Raw genomic sequence first — 23,893 nt, 5'->3', positions numbered from 1 at the left:
ACCCACCAAGGCAAGTGCTGCATGCTGACAGTGGTGGAAAAACCACTGGATGTCTTGAGACTTTCCTGGGCCTCATACCACTGCCTGGAAAACCATCTTGGGCCTTGAAAAGCAAGTCCTGTGGAGACATGGTATCCCTGAAAGAACTGAGTCAGACAATGGGACTCATTTCAAAAACAGCCTCATAGACACCTGAGCCAGAGAGCTGGGGATTGAGTGGGTGTATCATATTCCTTATCATGCACCAGCCTCTGGGAAAATTGAACAATATAATGGACTGTTGAAAAGCACATTGAATGCAATGAGTGGTGGGATATTCAAACACTGGGATCTTCATTTAGTGAAGGCCATCAGGTTAGTTAACCCTCGAGGCTCTACCAATTGAGCTGGCCCTGCCCAATCAAAACCCCCACGTATCATAGAAGGGGATAAAGTCTCCATGGTGCATATGAGGTACATGTTTGGATTAGTCCTGCCTCAAGAAAAGGCAAAACCATCAGTGGGATTGTTTTTGCACAAGGACCTAGTGTCCCGTCCCACTGTAAAAGGGGAGTCAGGGAGGATTCTTTTTGATAGATTTCTCAGATGAAAATAAACAGCAAATGTGGCAATATTATATGTGAGAATTGTTTATTGATAAAGAAAGATAAGTGTTCCTACAAAATGGGGGATAGAAAAAGGAACCAAAGAGGGAAAAAGATAAACAGAGAGAAACAGAAGACAGGGACAGATTGTTACTGCTGTGTCCCGGGCACCCAGTTAGCATCAACTTGACAGATGGAGTGCGTGTGCTGTGAGCAGCGACAAGCCTGTGCAGCTCTCATAAGCGACTGGGCGTGACTTCCAAGCAGCAGTGGCAGTGTGAACAATGGCTGTGAGCTGGCTGCTGCAGGTTGGCTGCTGCAGGCAACATGGGAAACATGGTGATGGTGATAGATGCAGGCTGGGGCAGGCAGCATCTGCTCCATCAGGGAAACAGCAGAACACTCAGTTGTCGCAGCAATCTGCCTTGGGGAAGCAGTGAAGCAGGGCAGGAGAGGTGTGGACAGGGAAGCAGGACCACAGGGAAGAAAAGGTGAGGGGGGGGAAGAAGGCCAAGCTGACTCTCTGGGAGAGCCCCTGTTCCCCCCAAGAAACCCACAGAAAAATGGCCCAGTTGTGTCACAGTTCACTGCTTTTATGTGCTATGGCTCCTCCCACAGCCCGATTTCCTGGCCATTTTTTCCTGAGCATCCGGGGCTCTGGTCCACCAGCCAGTGGGGGGGCCACTTGCAGCCTGATCGTGGAAGCTTTCTCTCCCCTGATTGGCTGCTAGGCGAAGTCTCCCTGGGGATAGGGCTCCTAGCACATGTACAGTCCTCTATAGTAATTTTTCATCTCATATATAACATGTTGAGGCATAAATAAAAATCAGATTGGTCCCTCTCACCTAGGTGCACTTGGTGAGTAATGCAGAGGGATGGGAAAACATGATGTGTACCTCAAGGGGATTTGATTTTTGGGTGAGAACAGTCTGAAATGTTGAATTGTATAATATTAGTCACTGAATGACTCTGCCACTGTATGTCATAACTCCCATGGACAATGATGATGGGCTGCTCCAGATACACCAGTCATGAGCTTCTAATGCAGCTTACAGTCAGGCAACAGCACACCAGCCCTCATTCCCTGGAAGACATCTAAGATGGATAGAATCTACAGTCATGGACTAAATGAACTTAATAGATGTCTTGGAGGGATGGCCATTGACTATGGAAATGATAGTCGTGCTTGTGTATATATGTACATATATATGTGTGTGTATATATATCTATACATTTTAAAGGTGTAGGATCTGGGCATGAGGAAGAGGATATAGAAGAAGGGGTGGATAATGTCCTGATTCCAGCCAGGACAGGATTAACTGGGACAGGGAAGGGGTCCCTTCCAGGTTCCATAGCATGGCAGAGGGAACGGTTGGGTATTGCCCCTCTGCCCGCAGAGCTGGCTTTGCCCCCGAGCAAGGCAGCATGGACCGGATAGCTCAGTCCCTCCTGGGGACAGTGTCCGAATTCCCAGGCCGCTCGTAGCCATGGCTACCTTAAGCAAGCTTAGTGGATTTCAGCTCTTTAGTGATTATCAGCTCTTAGGATTTCCAGCTCTTTGCTTGCTTGCTAAGGCGCCTGGTAGGCTAGAGGGGAAGCAGATGAGAGAGGAGAAGAAAAAATCATCCTGGGGTTTCACACTGATGGTTTTATTGAGGGGTCTGGGAAGGGCTCCAGTGACGGCTCTTCTTCTGCCGAATGGGCTAAAACAGCCCCTTTTTATAGGGTACAAAGGGATCCAAACTCGTCCAATAGTAGGGGTTAGGGGAAAGTTACCTATGGGGTTACAGAGATAAGCTAGGGTCCGAGAGGCAGAAGACAGGAGCTTATTTTGCTTATTTTGCTATCTCATCATGACTCAGCAATTCCTACCGTTAAGCCTCAGCTCTCCATGGAGCCCTAGCCAATTCCATGGAGTTCCATGGAGTCTGCTACAGTTGGGTATTGTCAGTGGTTTCCCTTTTAACTGTACACTATGTCATTAGTTTTGTTGCTATTATTGTTGGTTGTTGTATTTCATTGTTGTTTCTAGTAAATTGTTCTTATCTCAACCCATGATCTTTACCTTTTGTGCCTCCAATTCTACCCTTAACCCCTCCACTGGGGGAGGGGATAATGGGGAGTCATCAAGCAGTGTGTGGTCTGAAGGGTTTTAGTGGGAACATTAAATTGGGCAATATCATTCCTAAACCACAACAACCTCCAAAATCATTGAGTCCAACCATCAACCCAGCACCACCTCAACATTCACTAAAACATGTCTTCAAATGCCATATCCACATGTTTTTGAACACTTCTAGGGAGATATAGGACTACAGTCTCAAAGTCACACCTTATCTGTGCTTGTTCTAGCTAGCAGAGACCCATGTCGATCCAAAAGAATCTCTGTCAATGTTACCGATCATTACAGGTACTGAGGATCTAATTCACAGCCAGCAGCAAGAAGATAAGTAAGATGTATTAAAATAATACAAAAGTTTCATTAGATACTAGCTTTCTCCTCAAGATAAGTAGTGGAAGATAAAGAGTTCTAATTAAGCAGATCCAGACCTTCACGCTTGAGAAAGTCATTAAAATAAAACAACAGTGCAATGAAAATGTACAATGCTTTTCAATAGAAATTTACCTCTGAGTCCTGGTTGGGAATTTCATATCTTCCCTTTTATTCCCCCACACCCCCCCCCCGACACAGCTACCTGTGGCAGAACAAGTGTAGTTCTTTACATTGTATTAGATGCAATCCCAGCAATGCTATGCACCATCCTTCATCTGTCACTTTGCTCAGGAAGTTCTTTCCCTGGGGCAATTTTATCATCATATTTATAATAGGTAGTGTCAGATTCAGTCCCATAAATTTTGATTAATTTGCAGCTCTTCCAAAGTCCTATGCCCTTCCCCAAGGGAGAAATTAAGGATACACTTCAACTCTATTGATGTTACGTGGAGTCATGGGTTGGAGACAGACACACGACACAATACTATGAGTCATCAGCAAACAGCAGCAGCTTTAATATGGCTGCCCCTTTTATAGGGGCTTTGGATTTCCTGGGCTCAGAGAGTTGATAAGGATGAGACCTCTCTCCACCCAGCTCTCTGGTCAGTGGTCTATCTGCATCTAAGCTAGAACAGGGTTGGCTGAGGTCTTTGCTTGGGTTTGAATCCAACCTATCTCTGCCTTATCTGGAGACTTGTTTACTTCTAGGTTGGTTGAGTTTAGGGGGCAGCTTCAGATCAGCTGCAATGCAACATATTGATTAGAAAGGCGACTCTGAATATCCTCTTTATAGGAAGGAAGGACTTTTGACAAAAAATTAACATCAGTTCTAGGGTATTTCTTTTTAAAAGTTCGGGGCAGAGGTGATCACTGAAAGATTAGTCTGTGGGAATGGAATAAACAAAGAGGCTTCTGTAAAATCAGACGAATGGAGTGGATAAAAAGGGATATTTAGACTATTATAGGGGGTATCAAATGAGGAATAACCATCAGATAACCTGATTCATTGGCTAAGTACTGGATAGTGATGCTTGCCATAAAATGGTACATATAGGAAAGCTGATATCTGTACCCTCAAGGTACCACAATGTGACGTATGTGTGTGACACTGTTGTGACACATCAATGTCACTGGTGTAATACAGTTAAGGTAAATTAAGTACGTTATAGTGCTTTGATGGGTTTTCCAAATGCAAAATGGTTTTGTTTGCCCTAGAGTTCCCATGAGTCAGTTCATGAGCATCTCTTTCAAGGGATTGTGAGATCTTGAAAAACTCATATTTTTGAAGTTCTTTAGTTGTTCTAACAAGCCTGTGTTTTGTGTCCTCTTCCCATTGTCAAAAAATCCTGTATTGGACAGTGATATAAGGTCTCCTCGAGCCAGATCTTATAAGTTCTTGGAGATTTATATCACATCTGAGATAACTCAGCCACCTCAGATAGCATAAAATCAGCAGGATGGCTTCTGTGGCAGTGTTGGAAACAAAAAAAAGTTTTAATAAAAGGCAAAATAACAAAGCTCTTTACAGAGAAAAACCGAGTCAGGGCAAGAGGTTCTTGCACCTGGTAAAACACATCACAAAAGCAATTAGTTTCTTTGTTCTCTTCTTTTTCTAGTAAATTGCTTAGGCGGGACTTTTTGGCTTCTGTCCAATTGGCTATCCTTAAGTTTGAGGTGAAGTCCCCAAGGTCCTATGAGGTGTCTTATTACCTAATTGAGGAGAGAAACTTCTGGGCTTGTTTCCTTTTTAAGACAACAAAGGATAATTTTGTCATTCCATCAACAGGGGGCACATTCCTATAGGACAGAACTTGTCCTCAGCGGTGAAATTAGCAAAACAGTGTTGTGCTGTGTATATGAATGGAAAATTAGAATTCTAAATCTAAAATTACTGCACTTGTTTCTCTGATGGCACCTGTCTTAGGTTACAATGTAAGATGTAACTAAAACTATGTATTCTATTACCATCTATGTAATATGTTAAAAGGAGGTGGGGCAGTATTCTTTATCTCTTCCATGACTCATCCCTGATAACTCCCTCCAGGGGCTATCTTCTGCTAATGGGCCATCAAGTCTCATTGCATGACTCACAAAATTACATCATCCCATTGTGAAATGCTCCACCCAGGGGGAGGAACCAAGCATTCCTACCTGGATATAATCTGAGGTTTGAACAGCATGGGCAGCCTTACCTGCTGGATTTCCAGAGGACAAGAGCTACATCACCACTGGACCTTTAGAGGAAGACCAGACCCTTCTACAGGATCACTGCTTCAACAGAACCACATCTATTACTTCAACAGGACTGCAGCCACCATTTAATTGGACTGCTACCACCACCGTGACTAACAGGGTGTCAGGTTGTATCCTGACTCTGTCATTTTAAGCCAGTGTTTTCTGCCTTTATTTTAATTTTCCTATGAAATTGTAGTTCTGACTTGGAATCTCCGGCTAGTTTGTTTTTAAACTAGTACAGTGCCTGAGAAAAAAGTTAGCTAGGAAGTTACTGGAACAGAATAGGAGAAAGGTGGTGGTTTAGGATGGAGATATATTGTTATAAACTACCTGCCTTATTTTCTTAAGCAATTTTACCCATTGTGTAACATTTTTTAAATCGCCTGTCTTTCTCACCATGAAAGAAAACAGAATAGGGAAAAAATTCAAGAGGCAAATTCTCCCTTATTTCACCAATGAATTTATAGCCCTTTTTTAATTATATTTGAGTGAGACAATTTTGTGGTTTAGAGCCTACTAATGCCTTTCACTTCTCTAGCTTACAAGTGGCCAATTACCTCCTTGGCTTGTATTTTGGTGCATGACACATGGACCAGATGCAGTACTGATGGCAGAAGGCAACCATCCTGCTGAGCTGACTCAGTCTCAGATGATTCACATTGCCCAGCAAATTGCCGCTGGTATGGTTTACTTGGCATCACAGCACTTCATGCATTGGGATCTTGCTTCCCAGAATTGCCTGGTTGCTGAGAACCAGCTAGTTAAGATTGGGGATTTTGGGATGTCTAGATCTGTGTACAGCAAAGACTACTATAGGGTAAGGGAACTGCTATAATCAGTAATAATGGAGATTTTGTTCAGTCATTTTATTGCATTCATGTGACTGATTCTACTTTTACACTGGACAATCTCTGTGAGATGATTTAGGGGCTGGCATACAGAGAAGCTGGTTCTGAGTAAACACCAATGGTATTTAACTCAATTTGGTATTAGTTTTGGTAAATTTGAAGTGGGTTAATCAGAATAAGATTGGCATGTCCTGTTGTTTATATGTGTTAGTTTTCTCTTCTAATAATAAATCATACAACAGTCTCTGGGCAGAAATTTGGCATGTTTGGCTGTAGTAAAGAAGCAGCAGATAAAAAGGTACTCAAATTTGGCTCAACACTCAGAAGATTTAAAATATCTTCTTACACATTTCTAAAACAAATGTAAATTGTAACTTGATTATTGTATAATGTTTTGATTATTGTATAATGTTTCAGTTTACCTAAATAGATATAATGGCCAGCAGCACCGGACAGAACAGTTATTTTACTTGCTGACAGCAAGCATTTCTTGCTTTAAGCCAATTCTTTAGTCTTACTGTTTATGGCATGTCACCACACTTCTCTTCACAGAGAAAAGCAAGGCACAACTTCCCAAGGAATTTCTGGGATTCATATTCCATGAACCTCAGAGAAAAGAAAACCAATTCTTATCTCATTTTCTGTGCCTGTGTTTGTTCACAAGTGGAATGCATTGTGGAAGATTGTTTACCTGAAGAGAATTGGTAATTGGATTCTGGTGTGAGTGTTTTGATTCACTGACCAATTGAAGCCAGGTGTGTGTGTGTCAGGACTAGTGGCTGACAGTCACGAGATGTTGTGCAGTTGAGTGCTTGGCAGATTCAGTTTAGATGTAATGTAATATAGTATAATAAAGTAATCATTAGCCTTCTGATAAGATGGAGTCCTCCTCATCATTCCTCTCCTTCGTCAGGGGAAAAAATATCCGATAATGGCACTGTTTGCCTCACTCTGGTGAGGGCTGTAACTCAGTGGTGGGTAAGACCATGATGCTTGTTCATATTCTGGCCCTGGCTATTTTCCCTGAGCTCAGTTGTCATAAAATGATCTGTAAAGTTTGCAAAGGGCTTCTAGGATCTCTAGGATAGATAGGACTGTGTACACTGATTATTGTCAATAACGTTGGCTTTGTACTATGTGGCAAGTCATGTAGTTTACAGCATTTGCTGTTCAATACCATGTGTGCAACTTCATGATTGGAACTGGAGTAATAGTGGCCGCTATCAGGTTTTTGTAGTATGGGGGAAGCAATCCATGGCCAAGCTATTAGTTTATAAATGCTAGAGCTGTATCCTGTAACATAAGCTATTCAGAATCTTTAAACACATTCTGTGTTCCATATGTTTCCATGTCTTCCAGGAGGATCTGCTCCATGATCTTCAGTTGCGTGAATCGTCCCACTGTAATTCCATTATTACAATTGCATCATAGTTGTACATCCAGCTGTACAATGGCTTCCCACTCCTCCTGTTTGATGCTCATGCTTTGTGCATTGGTGTAGTGTGGCAGGAGAAGAGTCAGAGATCACTTGGGCAGATCTGATCTATTAGTTTATTGAGTTCTAACCAGTAAATTTAGGTATGTAAAATATTTAATAAGTACAGGTGGATTGGCAGACAATACTTTACTATTTACTACTGTCTTGGGGCGATTTTATGATGATACTTTATTACTTAATCATCTGCTTTATACCCAGAAATGTTTGTGGTATCTTTAAGATGAACCAGGGGGTGGGACTAGAGCCTGGAAACCCCGGGCACTGGCTCTGTTGAATGTCTCTCTCTCTCTCCTCTCCCCCCAGCATGGTTGGCATCTACACAGATTGTTACTTTGTTGCCTTTTTGCTGGATTAATTTTTGCCAACTTAGGCAAGAAGCTTCTGTGTTTTTTGGGGGTTTTTTCCTTCCCCTGGCCTGGAGGCCTTTCACCAGCAAATCCTTTCAGTAGGTGTTGGAGTTTTTTTTGGGGGGGGGGGGGGGGGGGGTTGGTTTATTTTTTTCCTCTCCAGCCTGGGGAGCCTGCGGGGTGGCTCTAGCCAATCCAAACCCCAGAAAGACCAAGCCAGTGAAAGAAGTGACATTAAACTCCACCAACTTTGCCTGCTGAGAGGACTTTTACTAGCTTGCTGGAGTGGGGTCATCTGTGGAACTTGCCCCGAGGCAGCTCAAACCCACCAACTGCAGTCTCTCAGAGATGGGGAAAAAAGCCAAAACCAAAAAGAAAAGCCAAAACCAAAAAGAGAACCCAAAGGGGGAAGAAAAAGAACCTTTGCCTGAACAAAGCCCAAACAGCCTGTGAAGCAAACACCATGCAGTGAAAGGCAGCAAAACCCCCTAGGCAGGGAGATTTTAAAAAATGCCCATGATCACACACACAAGATCCCTGGCTGTAGGGTCTTAAAGATACAGTAACAATTTTTGGGCACAGATACATATGGAATACAATAACATTGTGAGAAACAACTGCTCACTTTGAAAATTTCAAAAGGTTTATTAAACTTTGACAAAAATACAACAAAAGGACTATATAAGGAAAAATTCGCAGTGCTGGGAACTGCCCTTGTGGATACCACGTGGTCAGTTCATCTTCAAGATGGATGCTCAGTCTTTTATAGCCCTGGGGGTTGCATCAGCCAGCCCTGGCCCCTCCCGAAGTCTGTCAGTCAGCTCTTCTTTGCCATTTACTGGTGGAGACTGCTTTCTTGTAACTTGATTGGAGATCAGGTGTTGCTATGCCGCACCCCCTTAGCAACAAGCTTTTCCATTCCAAAATGCCCCATGGAAGGGGCACATGTGCATGCCTTCTTTCCACCTGTCCTAGACAACCCAGGCTGTCTGATGGCAACAATACAGAGGGAGGGGAAAAGGGAACTATGGGGAGAACAGAGGACATCTAAACTACAATAACATAACTGTACATCACTAAAGCTTTTCTTAACATTCACACAATAGTTATCCCTTAATTGCGAGAGCCAATCATCTCATTACCCATCTATAACAACATGAATCACCCCAGGACAGCCACTCACTTCAAAAAGGACACTGAGGTGCTGGAGCATGTTCAGAGAAGGGCAGCAAGGCTCATGAAAGGTCTAGAAAACATGTCTTCTGAGGATTGGCTGAGGGAGCTTGGTTTGTTTAGCCCGGAGAAAAGAGAAAAGGAGGCTGAGGGGAGACCAGATCAGATTAGACATTAGAAAAAAAAATTCACTGTTAGGGTGGTAAGGCATTGAAATAGGTTTCCCAGGGAGGTGATGGAGTCAAGTTGGAGGTTTGGATTTTTTTCCTTTTTTTTTTTTTTTATCTTTCTCTCAGGGAATTTTCTCCCATTTGTTGCTTAAGAGATTATAATGATGATACTTAAAAGACACAAAAGATGTAGCAGAGGAGGAGGAGGGGTGCAGCTGGCTGCAGTCTCAGCTTAGCCTTTCTCTTGGGAAGGGCAGAGATACCTTGAGATTTTGGCTGGGGGTGAGGGGCTGGGCTTGGCTCCTCTCTCTCTCTCTCTCTCCCTCTCTCTCCCTCCCTCCCTCCCTCTCTCTCTCGGGAGGAGACCGGAGGAGGAGATAGTGCTGTTGCTGCTGTGGGGAGAATTTGCTGCCACCACAGAGTTCTGTCTTTTACTGCTTCTTCCTTACCACGGGTGAGCCTTTGCTCGTAAGAGTGCCCATTGAACTGGGACCTTATTAATGCCCGATCTCACTGAAAAGGATCCTCACCATCTACTTGGGTGCCTCAGGGGAAAACTCGAGACCCCGACCCTCTCCTAGGGAACATCCCCCAGCTGTTTGCAGGAGCCTGGCTGCCACTGTCCAGCCCCACTCTTTTTTGCTGCTGCTTTGGGTTTTTCTCTACACTTTTAACTCGACATCCCCTGTCCGACAGACTCCCACGGCTCCTGCTACAGCTGCGTAATTTCTGCTACACTTTGTTTGCCACTCTGGGGTTTGCCCACCTCTGCCGTTCCAGCTGGCTGCTCCAAGGTAGCTACTGTTATAAATAACAAATCGGCCAAATTTTTTTTAGGAAAAAAAAAAGAATTGCAAACCAGTCAAGCCAGTTGTTGCTGCTACAGTTCTACCTGTTTGCTATTATAATCACAAGTCGTTGTAGTTAATGGCTCCTTTTGTATCAGTAAAGGCCCTGGCTAGGGCTAAGATAATAGCTCTTCTCCCGGGACAGTGAGAGGAGGGGACGGGACGTGGGAGGGGGGCATCAGAAGTAGCAAAATAACTTCGGGACCAGCATTCCATGGGAAGTGTCAAACTTACCGAAAAGACCCCAAAAACAATGAGCCAATACAGAATTAAGAAATTAGAGTGATGTCTGGATGTGAGGAACAGAGTGCTGAGGCTGCAGAGATGCTGAAAACCTTTGTTGCCCCTCACCCTGAGCAAAGACATCATCTAAAACAAGACCCTGAGCCAGGAGTCAGTGGAGAGTAGAAATCGGGGTATAGCCCTGCTGCTCCCGTGAGGACGGGACCCCCAGCTCTGCCCCTAGTGGACAAAGCTGTGCATATCCTCCTCCTCTGAGTCACCCTGGGAGAGACGACGGAGACTGCAGACCCGTCGGGCTTCCCAATCTTGAGCTGATCACTTTTAATATAGGCATTAAAAGGAGAAAAAGTCTCCTGCCCTGTTTATTTCACCTACCACAGTCCATTTCACCATCCGGAGGGGCACTGGGAGCAGCTGCCCCTGTGGGTTTGTAAAGGAAGCCCCTTTTCTCTCCCACTGGCTCACCTCCTATTACCAATGTGAGAGAGGCAGCTGAGCTTGCATCATAGCAACTCCTGCAGCCACGGGGAATCATCATACCTGCCCTGCCCGTTCGGGGAGCCCACCAGCACCCCTGCTGACTGTGACCATAACTACACCAAAGAGGAAAGTGCCTGCAGTTGAAAAGGCTGCTACTGGGTTTCTGGTCTTGTTTATTGTTGCTGCCATTGTCGTTGATTGTTTGCCTTGTTTTACATATTAGTAAAGAACTGTTATTCCTTTTCCCATATTTTTGCCTGAAAGCCCCTTAATTTCAAAGTTATAATAATTTGGAGGGAAGGGGGTCAAATTTTCTATTCCAAGGGAGGTTCCCGCCTTCCTTGGCAGACACCTGTCTTTCGAACCAAGACAAGTCACCATCCCTGGAGGTGTTCAAGAGGCATCTGGATCTAGTGCTGGCTGATGTAGTTTAAGGGTTACAGTGGTAGTACTGGGGGATGGTTGGATTAGATGATCATGAAGGACTCTTCCAACCTTGATGATTCTATGATTCTATGATCATGTCCTGCCTATGTGTTACTCTCCCTTTGACCTAATGGTGCTACTCCTAGCATACATCCGGCCTTAGCATGAGCTGTGTGTTAACCAAAATCTGAGCAGGGGTTAAGTGAACAGTCATAGGAGGCATCCCTGACTACTGGGGGATCGTGGCATTTGCTGTCCAGAATATCTCATGTGCTGTTAGCCTTCCCTGTTCCATAATGGGTGCTACCATATTCTGACAACAATGCTGTACAAGGTGTTAGGAGCAGGGGGTACCGATCACACTGGGCATCCTTGATGGGATCCACCTATAAGTGCTGAGGGAGCTGGTAGATGTCATTGCAAGGCCACTCCTGATAAGCTTTGGTCAATCATGGTGACTGGGAGAAGTCCCCAAGGGCTGGAGTAAAGAAAATGTCAAGAAAGGCATGAAGGAAGACCCAGGGAACGACAGGCTGGTCAACCTCACCTCAATCTCTGGAAAGGTGATGGAGCAGCTAATCCTGGAAACCATTTCCAGGCACATGAAGGACAAGAAAGTCATCAGGAATGGTCAGCATGGATTCAGCAAGGGGAAGTCATGCTTCACCAACTGGAGAAACTTCTATGATGAAATGACTGGCCTGGTAGATGAGGGGAGAACAGTGGATATTTCCTACCTTGACTTCAGAAAGGTCTTTGACACCATCTTCCATAAGATCTTCATGGAGAAGCTGTTGATGTATATGGACTGGATAAGCACATGGTGAGGTGGATTGAAAGCTGGATGAACAGCTGGGCTCAGAGGGTGGTGATCAGTGGCATAAAGTTTCGCTAGAGGACAGAAACAGTATATGATAAGGATCAATACTGGGTCCAGTCCTGTTTAACACCTTCATTAATGATCCCAATGAGTGTACCCTCAGCAAATTTGCTGATGACACCACACTGGGAGGAGGGACTGATACGCCATAGGGCCCTGCTGCCATCCAGAGGGACCTCAACAGGATGGAGAAATGGGCTGACAGGAACCTCATGAAGTTCAACAATGGGAATTGCAAAGTCCCGCACCTGGGGAGGAACAACTCCATGCACAAGTACGTGCTGGAGGCCACCCAGCTGGAAAATAGCTTGGCAGAAAAGGCCCTGGGGGTACTGCTGCGCACCAAATTGAACATGAGCCAGAAATGTACCCTTGCAGCGAAGAGATTTTTGGTATCCTGGGCTGCATTAGGAGTGTTGCCATCAGGTTAAGGAAGGTGATGCTTCCCCTCTTCTCAGCACTGGTGAGGCCACACCTGAAGTCCTCTGTCCATTTTTGGGGTCTCCAGTACAAGAGAGGCATAGATATACTGGAGACCATCCAATCAAGGACCACTAAGATGAGGAGGATTAAGGGACTGGAACATCTCTCCTATGAGGAAAGGCTAAGAGCTGGGATGGTTTAGCCTGGAGAAGAAAGTTCAGGGGAGATCTCATCAATATATATAAGTAACTGAAGGGAAGGTGTAAAGAAGATGGAACCAGGGTCTTTTCAGTGGTTCCCACTGACAGGATCAGAGGCAGTGGGTGCAAACTGAAAAACAGGAGGTTCTGTCTAAACATCAACAAAGATTTTTTGTTTTTACTATGCAGTTGACTGAGCACTGAAACAAGTTGCCCATGGAGGCTGTAATGTCTCTCTCTGTGGAGATATTCAAAAGGTGCCTGGACATGTTCCCTCTCTAGGTGGCCCTGTTTGAGCAGGGATGTTAGACCAGATGACTTTCGTAAGTCCCTTCTAACCTCAACCAGTCTGATGCTGTGATAACACAGGCCTACTGCTGAAAGAAAAGGTCCTGCTCTTTTGCTGCTCCCAGCAGCTGATTCCTGCATCATCCTCTTTTTGCAGCAGCACAAGTTTTCATGCAGCCACTGAACAAACTGCATTGATAAAACAATTCAGCTGAAAAAAATAGCCATTTTTTTTCCTGGTTGAGAAGGACAGGATACTTTTTTCAGGAGAACTGCCAGGGACTTTCTGCTTAAAATCTATGCTGATGGAGAGTCTAAAGTAACTATGTTATATGACTGCATCAGAAGGGTAAATAAACATGAGGGAGGAAAATCCCTGTTTGAAGGATGATGTTTGCATAAGAACAAGTAGAGTATACACTGGCCATGAAATAATTTGAGGAAAAGATTCAAATAGTATTTCTAACCAGCAGAGGAATGAGGTTATTGGACAATCTGTGAACAAAGGTACTAGGGAGAAAGTTGTCATCTTAAAGTGATAATGAGAAATTTATGGGAAAAAATATATAATGGAAGTGAACTATGTGATAGGATGGAAGTAGACCTGAGGGCTCAGAATGCCCCTCGCTGGTTCCTTGAAGCACATTTAAGAAAAAAAAAAAGATATTATTTGTGTCAGAAAGTTTTAGTCCAGCAGTGTCAGCATGAGTAGCAAATTCAAGTGTAGATACTTCATTTTGTCAGGATCACTTCACCTCATCTTTAGTTTGCACAGAATATTCATAGTAGAGTTACTAGCTGTGGGAAATCCAGGACTCCTGTACAACTAAACAACATGATTAAGCAGAAGATGTTTATTGTTTACATTATGCACTTATTTATAGTTTCTAAAACTACTGTACATGCTAGTCACTCATTTCTTCATTGGTGCTTTTATCTTGTCCATGTGTTCCGCACGCCTTCTTCAGAGTATGTGATTGGCTACAGTCCAGGTGGCTCACATCTCTCTGTTAGCTAGTTCTTGCAGTCTTGGTATTCTGTTTCTCAGCCTCTTCTTTCTTATTTTAGAACAGTTTATGTCTTAGTAACCTTTATGCATTCCAGAGGGCTCTGATAAGAACTACAAAAGTGGTATGGCAGGTGCACAATGTGGTCTAAGTTGTTCAGATACATTGCTACAACCAGCTGGGTTGGTTTTGGCTGGAGTAGGGTTAATTTTCTTCCCAGTTTCTGGTGTGGGGCTGTGTTTTGGATTTGTGCTGAACACAGGGTTGATAATACAGAGATGTTTTTATTATTGCTGAGCAGGGCTTGCAGACAGCCAAGGCCTTTTCTGCTCCTTATACGACCATGGAGGCTGGGGGTATGGGGAAAGTTGCGAGGAGACAGAGCTGGGGCAGGTGACCCCAACTGACCAAAGGGATATTCCAGACCATGAGACATCATGCTCAGTATATAAAGTGGGAGGAAAGAAGGAGGAAGAGGGGCATGTTTGGAGTGATGGCATTTGTCTTCTGAAGTTATCCTTATGTGTGATGGGGCCCTGCTCTTCTGGGGATGGCTGAACACCTGCCTTCCCATGAGAAGCGATTAATTAATTCCTTGCTTTGCTTTGCTTGCATGTGCAGCTTTTGCTTTGCCTATTAAACTGTCTTTATCTCAACCCATGAGATTTCTTCCTTTTACCTTTCTGATTCTCTCCCTGGTCCTGCTGGTGGGGGAGTGAGTGAGTGGCTGCATAGGGTTTGGTTGCTGGCTGGGGTTAAACCATGATACTAGCATATGTGAAAGACAGCTCCCAGTGGCTGATTTTTGCAAGAAGGGAAAAGTTTTGAAAAGAAAATATTGTCTGACCATAGACAGAGCCAATATTGTTTTTTCCTTTTCTTTTTCCAATGTTGTGTATTTATCATAAGATAAAGTCAAGAGAACAAAGAAAGGGTGAAAACATATAGGTAGTTTTTGAACTCCATCTGTATCTCTTCTTCTTTCTTCATCTTATAATTTCTTTCAAGTAGCATGATGATTTGAATTTATTTATTCAGTTTATGCCCATTTCAAAAACATTAATGGCTTCTGATTGTGACAAGGTTTAAACCAACCCTTTCTGGCTCAATAAGGCTGAAGTTCCATCTCAGGTCAAAAAGGTACAGCTATGAATAGAAAGTGGTAGGAAAGCAGAGGCTTTCATACTGGATTAGACCACTCTTTTCACCTGAGTTTCAAAAAGTACTGCAAATATTACAGTGTAGTGGTCATTACATATTGTATGCATTGCTCCATACTTATTTCATAGAGAGTATGAACCAATTAGAACCTTAGCTGCAGTCTAGAGCTTTAGCACATGTTCTGTGATGGTAGCCATACAATAGTCCAGCACTGACATGAAAAAGAGGACATTCATCTCAGACTTCTTTTCTTTTGCACAACAGAGAGAGGGAAATGGCCTGAAGGCTAATCTTCCTGGTGGAGATAATAGTAGAAGATGTAAAATGAACATTCTTTCTGTTATTCTCAAAAGCTCAAAGGCATTTTTGTCTCCCTTCATCTTTCCCTACCACACCTAGCAAAATAGTATTCTCTTAGAAAGATTGTGATGAAGGTTGCCTTAAATTTAATTTCATTATTTAATATTTTCTGTTGCTGAGACTGGGATCGGGGTGAATAGCATTGAGATATGTTTCTTGATTTCCATCAGAAGTCTGGGTGTATTGTTCTGGTTTTGTTCTTCACTGCAAGAACTGGGAACCTAGAGCAGCTGGAAGCACGTGTCTCAAGGTGACTGCAGCTTTTGTTTCACATTGAAATCCCATAGAGTATCTTTGGTAAGTGTGACCGTGTTCACAGGGGTCTTAGGATGAGGGAAGAGACGAGGATCTGACTCCATGTTTCAGAAGGCTTGATTTATTATTTTATTATATATATTATATTAAAACTATACTAAAATAATAGAAGAAAGGATTTCATCAGAAGGCTAGCTAAGAATAGCAAAAGAAAGAATGATAACAAAGGCTTGTGGCTCGGACTCTCTGTCCAAGCCAGCTCACTGTGATTGGCCATTAATTAGAAACAACCAACATGGGCCAATCACAGATCCACCTGTTGCATTCCACAGCAGCAGATAACCATTGTTTTCATTTTGTTCCTGAGGCCTCTCAGCTTCTCAGGAGGAAAAATCCTAAGGAAAGGATTTTTCATAAAAGATGTCTGTGATATGTAAGCTATAATCTTAATTATATAGGTTGTTCCTCTGCCTTTTACAGAGCAACTACTGAATTAAAAAGTACTCAGGATACTTATGGAAGAAACAGGTTAAGTTATAATTATTACCAGCTATTTAATGACTGCTACCCTCTGAATAACAAATCCCTCATCCCCATGAAACACAAACAAAAAAACTTTGCTTGTCATTCCAGAGCTCTTCTGGCATTCACGTCTTAAATTGCAATTACCAGCCATTCACCCCAATGCTTTCTTCTGCTTTATAGAGAAAAAAACCTTCTTTATTCTTTCCAGTATGTCAGACTGTCCTAGGGTGACATTATGATGCTTATATCCCCATTCATGTGTTCTGTTAATGTTGGATATTATGTTCTGTACCTTTAAGACTGGCTCTGAAGAGGGAAAGTTTTGTTTTGGTTTTCTTATCAGCCTGGCGGGACACAGAGACTGCAGCTTTTGCTTTTGCTGCTTTTGCTTTTTGCTTTGCTCTCTCGCTCTTGCTTGCTTCGCTTCTGCTTGCTTTTGCTCATTAGCTAGTTTAGTTAAACTGTCCAAATTTCTTCCTGGACTGTTTCTCCTTTCCTTTTTCTGACCATTTTGAACCTGCTCTGGACTGGGACCTGGGAAACACCGAGAGTCTGCACCTTGTGGCCTGCAGCAGCTGCCCCAGCGCCAGAGGGACTGAGAACAGAGTGACCACCCCCCCAAGAGAGACTTTCTGAATTTGTCATCTTTTTTCAGAGTGGTGTCATCCGGTATTGTTCATTTTGTGTGCTGGGGGGTGCTGTGCTTGTTAAATAAACAGGTTCTTTCCACTTCTCTTCGAGGAATCCTTCCCGAACCAGTTGGGGGGAGGGGACGTGGGGGTTTGCTTACTGGAGGAGCCCTAATTTGGAAATTCTCCTCCAAATTTGCCCTAAACCAGGACACAGACTCAAGTAATGATACTAAAAGACACAGATAATAATTTGTTTCCAATAAGTTTTGGTTTGTAAACATTCAATTTGGTTCTCTTATATGCATGAAAGGAGGCGTGTGTGTGTGCACGTGGAAATCTGTGCGCTGCTATTATTCTTACCGTGATGGATTGCCAATTTACAACACCCTTGTAAGAGGTCCTTGTGACCTCTATTTCACTGCTTAGAACTGGGCTTACACGACTACCCAAGGCACAGTAGCACACCGCTGGAGAAGTCTTTGGTTCCTGCATCAGTATCTGGAGAAAGTAGGGCTATGTTCTCTTCTACCACAGCTCTCCTGTTATATGCCTACCAGGGAAGTTTATCTATCCTCCTGGGGTTCCCACGTAGGACAAAGTCCATTCTTCTTCCTGACTGTTGGCAAAGAGGTAACAGGATTCGTTTTGCCATAATCAATACCCCTGTGCTTGGTCCTAATAATGACCCATTCTGCATTCTTCTAGTAGAGTAATTTGGAGATAATATAGTCTGATAGCCAAGGACCCAGTGTGATACATTAGTAATCTATGAATCAGAGAGTGCAGGCACTGTGCAGAGTACATGCACTCTACCTTCCCAATTTCTATCAAGGTTAGGGTTGATATTTGAACAAAAACACCACACGCTGTCATCCAGCATATGCCAGACCCATCTGTTCAAAACATTAAAACACAGAGTTTTTATTGTGATCTTTAACTGCAAAGCAAGTAGACCACATGTGCTTCTCTTCTGGGAACCCCAAATTAACCTTAGCAGTTTGGCACATAACACTTGCTCTGTTCACTACAATGATTTTAACTCTTTGCAATCAGGGTTGTACACTGTTGTGGTTTTGGAATGGTATTGCCCAATTTAGTGTTCCCACTGAAACACTCCAAACCATGCGCTGCTTGCTCACTCCCCCATCCCCCCTCCTCCTCCCCTTCAGCGGGATGGAGAGGACAATTGGAGGCACAAAAATTAAAGATCACAGGTTGAGATAAGAACAATTTACTGGAAACAGCAATCAAATAAGAAGACAAACAGTAACACCTACAATATCAATAACAAAGTGTACGAGATAGGCAAACAATTAGTATGCAATTGCTCACCATGCCGAACTGGTACAACCCAACTGCTACCTCCACCATGAAGTGGTATAGAATAACTGAGTTGGTGAATAAGGACTTTACAATTAAAATTTTAAAGTGGGTATGTTTTATTCAAGCTGGGATGCATGGGGGATATTTTTACCTTACATGCGTACCTGGCGAGGGCAGGTTTCAGGTTTAAGTACACATTGATCCCCCAAGCCCACACTTCCCATTCCCCACCCACACTCCACCTCCTTGCGCTTCATATTATAATTAGTCTTCTGTGGTGCCATGCCCCCTGGGGGTCGTGGGCAGGGGTCTTCTTGATGAAGTAAGAGGTCTTCCTCGGGTGTTCGCTGCTTGCCCTCATCTCTGGGCAGGTGCAGTGGAGGTTTGGCTAACTCCCAGGTCAATTTGTCCTGGCCAAAACCAGAAGCCTGGTTCTTACTGGCTCCTTAAGTGAAAGGTTCTGCTTTATTGGGTTTCCACAATACTTGAATCTTGCTTTACTGAGTTTTCTTATCTTTAAGGCCTTTACCTAGCAACTAAATTCTTATTTGTTCTGTTAAAAGTTGTTTCTACCTAACAAGTTACATGAGTAAGTTTTGGGTTATCTTTTATATTGCTAATTTAGAATTGGAGAATACTGCAGTGAGTGGCTGTGTTAACCTCCTTATCAAATGTACATGATAAAGCATTAAGAGACACTTATTATCGTAGGGATTTGCATTAGGTAAAAGAATTTACTTATTTTCTAGGAAAGGGGGGGATGAAACAGAGTGGAAATTTTCCAGATTAGAAATCCATTTGAGATTTAGGTGAAATGTGCTGCTTTGAATTATTAAGTCTGTAGCTTGCAAGCATAGCTGTTTGGTCTGCGTTCAAGACTGCCTGTTCTTGCAAAAAACCTATGCTGAAAAACCGCTTCAGCCGAAGGACTGAGATAAGAGGGGCCCCTTGAACTTTGAAACAGACAGAGGCCGGGGCTGAGGCTGTAGGAGACAGGGCAGGGTGACCCAGGAGTTCTTTCTGTACTTTCTGAAAAAAAAATCTAGCTGCAAGTGTAACTCGAAATCAGTAAAATGAATATGTATGAATCTATTGTGAAAGTCTATGCATATGAATCAGTAAGGGAGATAAAAAAGGATCAGGAGTTCTCAGAAGTACGCATGTCCTTTAGGGGGAACAATGATCCCCACATGTGTCCAGGGTTGTAATAAACATACCAGCTTTACAACTTTTACAAAGTTGTGGAGTTAGTTTCTTTTCTTTCTGCAAATCATGGTACCTAATATTTTGTGGATGACTCCTTTGTCTTTTCCATCATTTGTATGGCCCCTGGCCACCTTTAGCTGTTCCCCCATGGCTTCCCAATCATGACATTTATCATGAGCCCATTCTTCTGATAATTTGGGACTTGGACTTATTCCATGCTTTTATAAGTAATCAGTGATATCACTTGCTATTCTACTGACTATGCTAATTTGTCATGAATGAGTGGTTTAGGTCACTTAAAGAATCACCAGCAAAGGTGTTGGCAAAAGCAAGTTTAATATAAATTTACAGAAGCCCAACAAAGTTCAATGGCAAGGTTCACTCCCTTACTTACTACATTGATAAAGCACACAAAGGAAAATATAGTAGGGGAAATGTGTTGTATTTGAATATCTGTATAGAGGCTTTGCCCCAGAGGTCCTGGTTGTCCTTGATGGACTGCAGCTGTGATGGCCTTAATTGGGCTGCAGCTGTGACCAATGAACTGGGATAACTGGGATAAAAGGGGGCGGGTTAGCCAGTCAGGGACAGCCTTGAACTGAGAGAGAGCAATGTGCAGAAGAAGGTGTCTGTGCTGTGAAGATCTGTAGCCATAAGAACACACCAAGGAGGTATGGATTTTACAAATCTGATAACAACAATATGAGACTCTAGAAATAGAACAACAACAGGAAAATGTGATTAGACTCAGTCTTCAGTGATTTACAGAGACCGGGAACACAAAGGGGTAAGGATGCAAAAGAGTCGAGGGTGGAAAAGCAGTAAAGAAGACTGTTCTGTTGGGTAATGAGGGTCAGGGTGGACCCCCATCATTGCAGCGGGCCCCCTCTGGGTAATAATTAGCCTAGACTCCATGCATTACAGAAGGCTGACCAATAATAATCTTTATTAAGAAATCCATTGCTCTTTTATAGACAGTTATGATACAAGTTGACTTGATTGGTCCTCCAGTCCAAACACCATCACTATTGGCTAATTAAGAAACCACCCTTTGGTAAACAAATCTCCATAACACATTCTTCATGTTCACAATACCAGGTGCAGCAAGTTAAGATAAGAATTGTTTATCATTCTTTTCTCTGATCTTTTCACAGCCTTTCCCCAGCATGATGCCTGGGAAAGTTGTGTTTCTCTCTGTGGCCAGAGAGCTGCTGCCACAGAACCTCTTGCTACACTTAGACTCAGACTTGATCAACAGTTTATGGCTAAAGGATTTAGCAGTACTTAATCATTGACTAATTTAATATTTACAGAATAATTCAGTAGGATTTACTATAAGCACTACAGTAACTTAATTATAAATCTAAGATGGCAACATTCATGCTACATTTGCTATAGCATATTTAAATCAATTCACATGCGTGCTTACACAGACACAGAGATGTATATATGCATACGTATATGTACAAAGGTACCTGTTAAAAATTCCCCTTGAGTTCAGTGAAATATTAATGTAGGATGCCTTTGCATCTCTCAATGGGCAAAGGGTTGAGCCTTAAGGAGTAAGGGTATCAGTCCAGGCCCCATCATCAGCTTTTGTCGATAGTCCTCTGAGTATCCCAAAATTGAGAGCTTGCAACCTCTAAGAGGTGTCATACTCATTGGGAGATACCTCATCCATAAGGGGACTGAGTAAGTAAGAGGGTTATATGGGACACAGTTCTTACTGATGATCATTTGTGTACTTGCTTATTGGAAATTGTTTGCTGTAGATAGCAGGCTGGCTGGTCATTTACTTCTGCATGCCCCGGCCTAGAGTTGTGACCATTTTGCTTTCTTTCCAAATTGTGTTCACCATATATTCTCTCCTACCCTCCTCCCCTGTCTTGCTTTAAAAAGACTGGTGTCTGCTAAGGAAGGCAGGAGCCTCCCTTGAAATGGGAAATATAAACCCCCTCCCTCTGAATTATTATAATTTTGAAATTAATGGGCTCTCAGGCAAAGATATGGGAGTAGGAATAACAGTTCTTTATTAGGAAAAATAAAAATGAAATAAAAATTCAGTAATACAAAACCAACACTGACAGAGTCAGAATATGACTTAACACCCTGTTGGTCAGGGTATTGGTAGCAGTCTGATTAAATGGTGGCTGCAGTCCTTTTGGAGTGATAGATGTGGTTTTGTTGAAGCAATGATTCTGTAGAAGGGTGTAGTTTTCTTCTGAAGGTTCAGTGGTGGTGTAGATGGGCCTGGTCTTCTTTTGAGAAATCTAGTGGGAAAAGTCTGCCTGTGGTGTTCTAAATCTCAGATTATATCTAGGTAGGAAGGCTTGGCTCCTTCCCCTGGGTGGAGCATCTCAAAATGGGATGATGTAATTTTATTAGTCATGTAGTGAGACTCAATGGCTTGTTAACAGAAGATATTTCCTGCAGGGAGGATTGGTTGTGGAAGAGATAAAGAAAACTGCCCCACCTGGTTTTAACAGGTGGCCCAATTAACAGTAGATGATAACTGCCCTACCTCTAACAGATGGCAATGAAATACACACCCCTGGCCACATCTTGCATTTGCAACCTAAGACATCCCCACAGCCGCATCCACATATCCTCTTTTCTGTTGATATTTATCTTGATTTTTTTACACATTCCCCATAGCTGGACTTTTGAGTTGTTGCTTATTTTACTAGATGCTTCTTCATTAAAATGGTCCTGCTGAGCATAAAAATTCCCTTATTTAAGTGCCCATCAAGGAGAGTAACCTGTATCAGGTTCATTCAATAGAGAAAGGACTCCCCTGCTTTCTTTAGGGCCAAGACAGGTTCTGGGACCCTGTCTTGCTCCTGCAGTTATTGCATCAGGCCTGCACAGGACAGCCATGGATGCTGGGAAGCTCTCTGACCCTAAAGAATTAGAAGTCAGATTGAATTTCATTCAGGCATTATCAGAAATAATCACTGTCTGATAGAAGTATGGTCTATATTGGCTCATATCTGGTGTTCATTGTCATCACTTCAAAATGGCCAATGAAAGTACATGAAACATTATTTTAGGGTTTCAAATTATTAACTCACTTCATTATTTCTCTAGAACAACAGTTCTCACAGAAAACTGGAGCTTCCTCTCACTTTCCATCAAAAAATTAACGCTGACCATAACAGTAACATCTCATTCAGCATTAATTACCTTTGCTAAATATACTACAGTGCATGTACTATTATGCTATAAAATATCCTGTTGTACTGGGTCTGGAGGGGATGGAGTTAATGTTCTTTATAGCAGCCTATATGGTGCTGTATTTTAAATTTGTGACTAAAATAGTGTTATTAATTCACCAGTGTTTCAGCTGTAGCTGAACAGTGCTTTCACAGTGCTCTCACAGCAACAAGACTTTCTATTTTTCACTCTGCCCCCCTAGCAAGTAGACTGGGACAGTGGACCTGAATTGACCAAAGGACTATTCCATACCATATTACAGAATGGTTAAGGTTGGAAGGGACCACTATGAGTCATCTGGTCCCACCTCCCTGCTCAAGCAGGGTCATCCCAGAGCCCATGGCTCAGGATTGTGTCCGGACAGTTCTTGAATGTCTCCAGTGAGGCAGACACCACAACCTCTCTGGGCAATCTGTGCCAGTGCTTGGTCACCCACACAGTACCAAAATTCTTCCTTATATTTAGGTGGAGCTTCCTGTGCATCAGTTTCTGCCCATTGTCTCTCATTCTATTGCTTGGCACCACTGAGAAGAGCCTGACTTCATTCTCTTGACACCCTCCCTTCAGATACTTATATACATTGAGGTCCCCTCTCAGTTGTCTCTTCTCGAGACTGAACAGGCCCTCATGCTTGGCAATAGAGGAAGAAGGATGTTTTTGGCTTCCAAAGTGACTGTTGCTCAGAGACTGACAGGACATCGGTCAGAGGGGGTGAATGATTTCCTTTGCATCACTTGTGGTTTTTTTTCTTTCCTTCACATTAACCTTCACGTAAACTGTCTTTATTGTAACCCATGAGTTTTCTCACTTTTACTCTGTCCCTTTTCTTGTTGGGCAGAGAAAGTAAGCAAGTAACTGTGTGGGTGCTTGGCTACTGACCAAGGTCAACCCACCCTGTTTAACCAGATGTGAGTAAAGTGTGAAAATTAAGTGTAATACATTTTATGACAAAGTCTTCATGATCTTGTATTAATCCCATTTCCTCACTACCTAGTTCATAGTACTCAGCAACAGTTCCACAAGCAACTGTATATTATATGACAGAATGTCTACTTTTATTTGTTATGAATCTGC

Source organism: Molothrus aeneus, chromosome W (assembly GCF_037042795.1).
Source record: "Molothrus aeneus isolate 106 chromosome W, BPBGC_Maene_1.0, whole genome shotgun sequence".
In the NCBI taxonomy this organism is placed as follows: Eukaryota; Metazoa; Chordata; class Aves; order Passeriformes; family Icteridae; genus Molothrus; species Molothrus aeneus.
The sequence above is the reverse complement of the archived record's forward strand: the minus strand, read 5'-3'. Positions refer to the sequence as shown.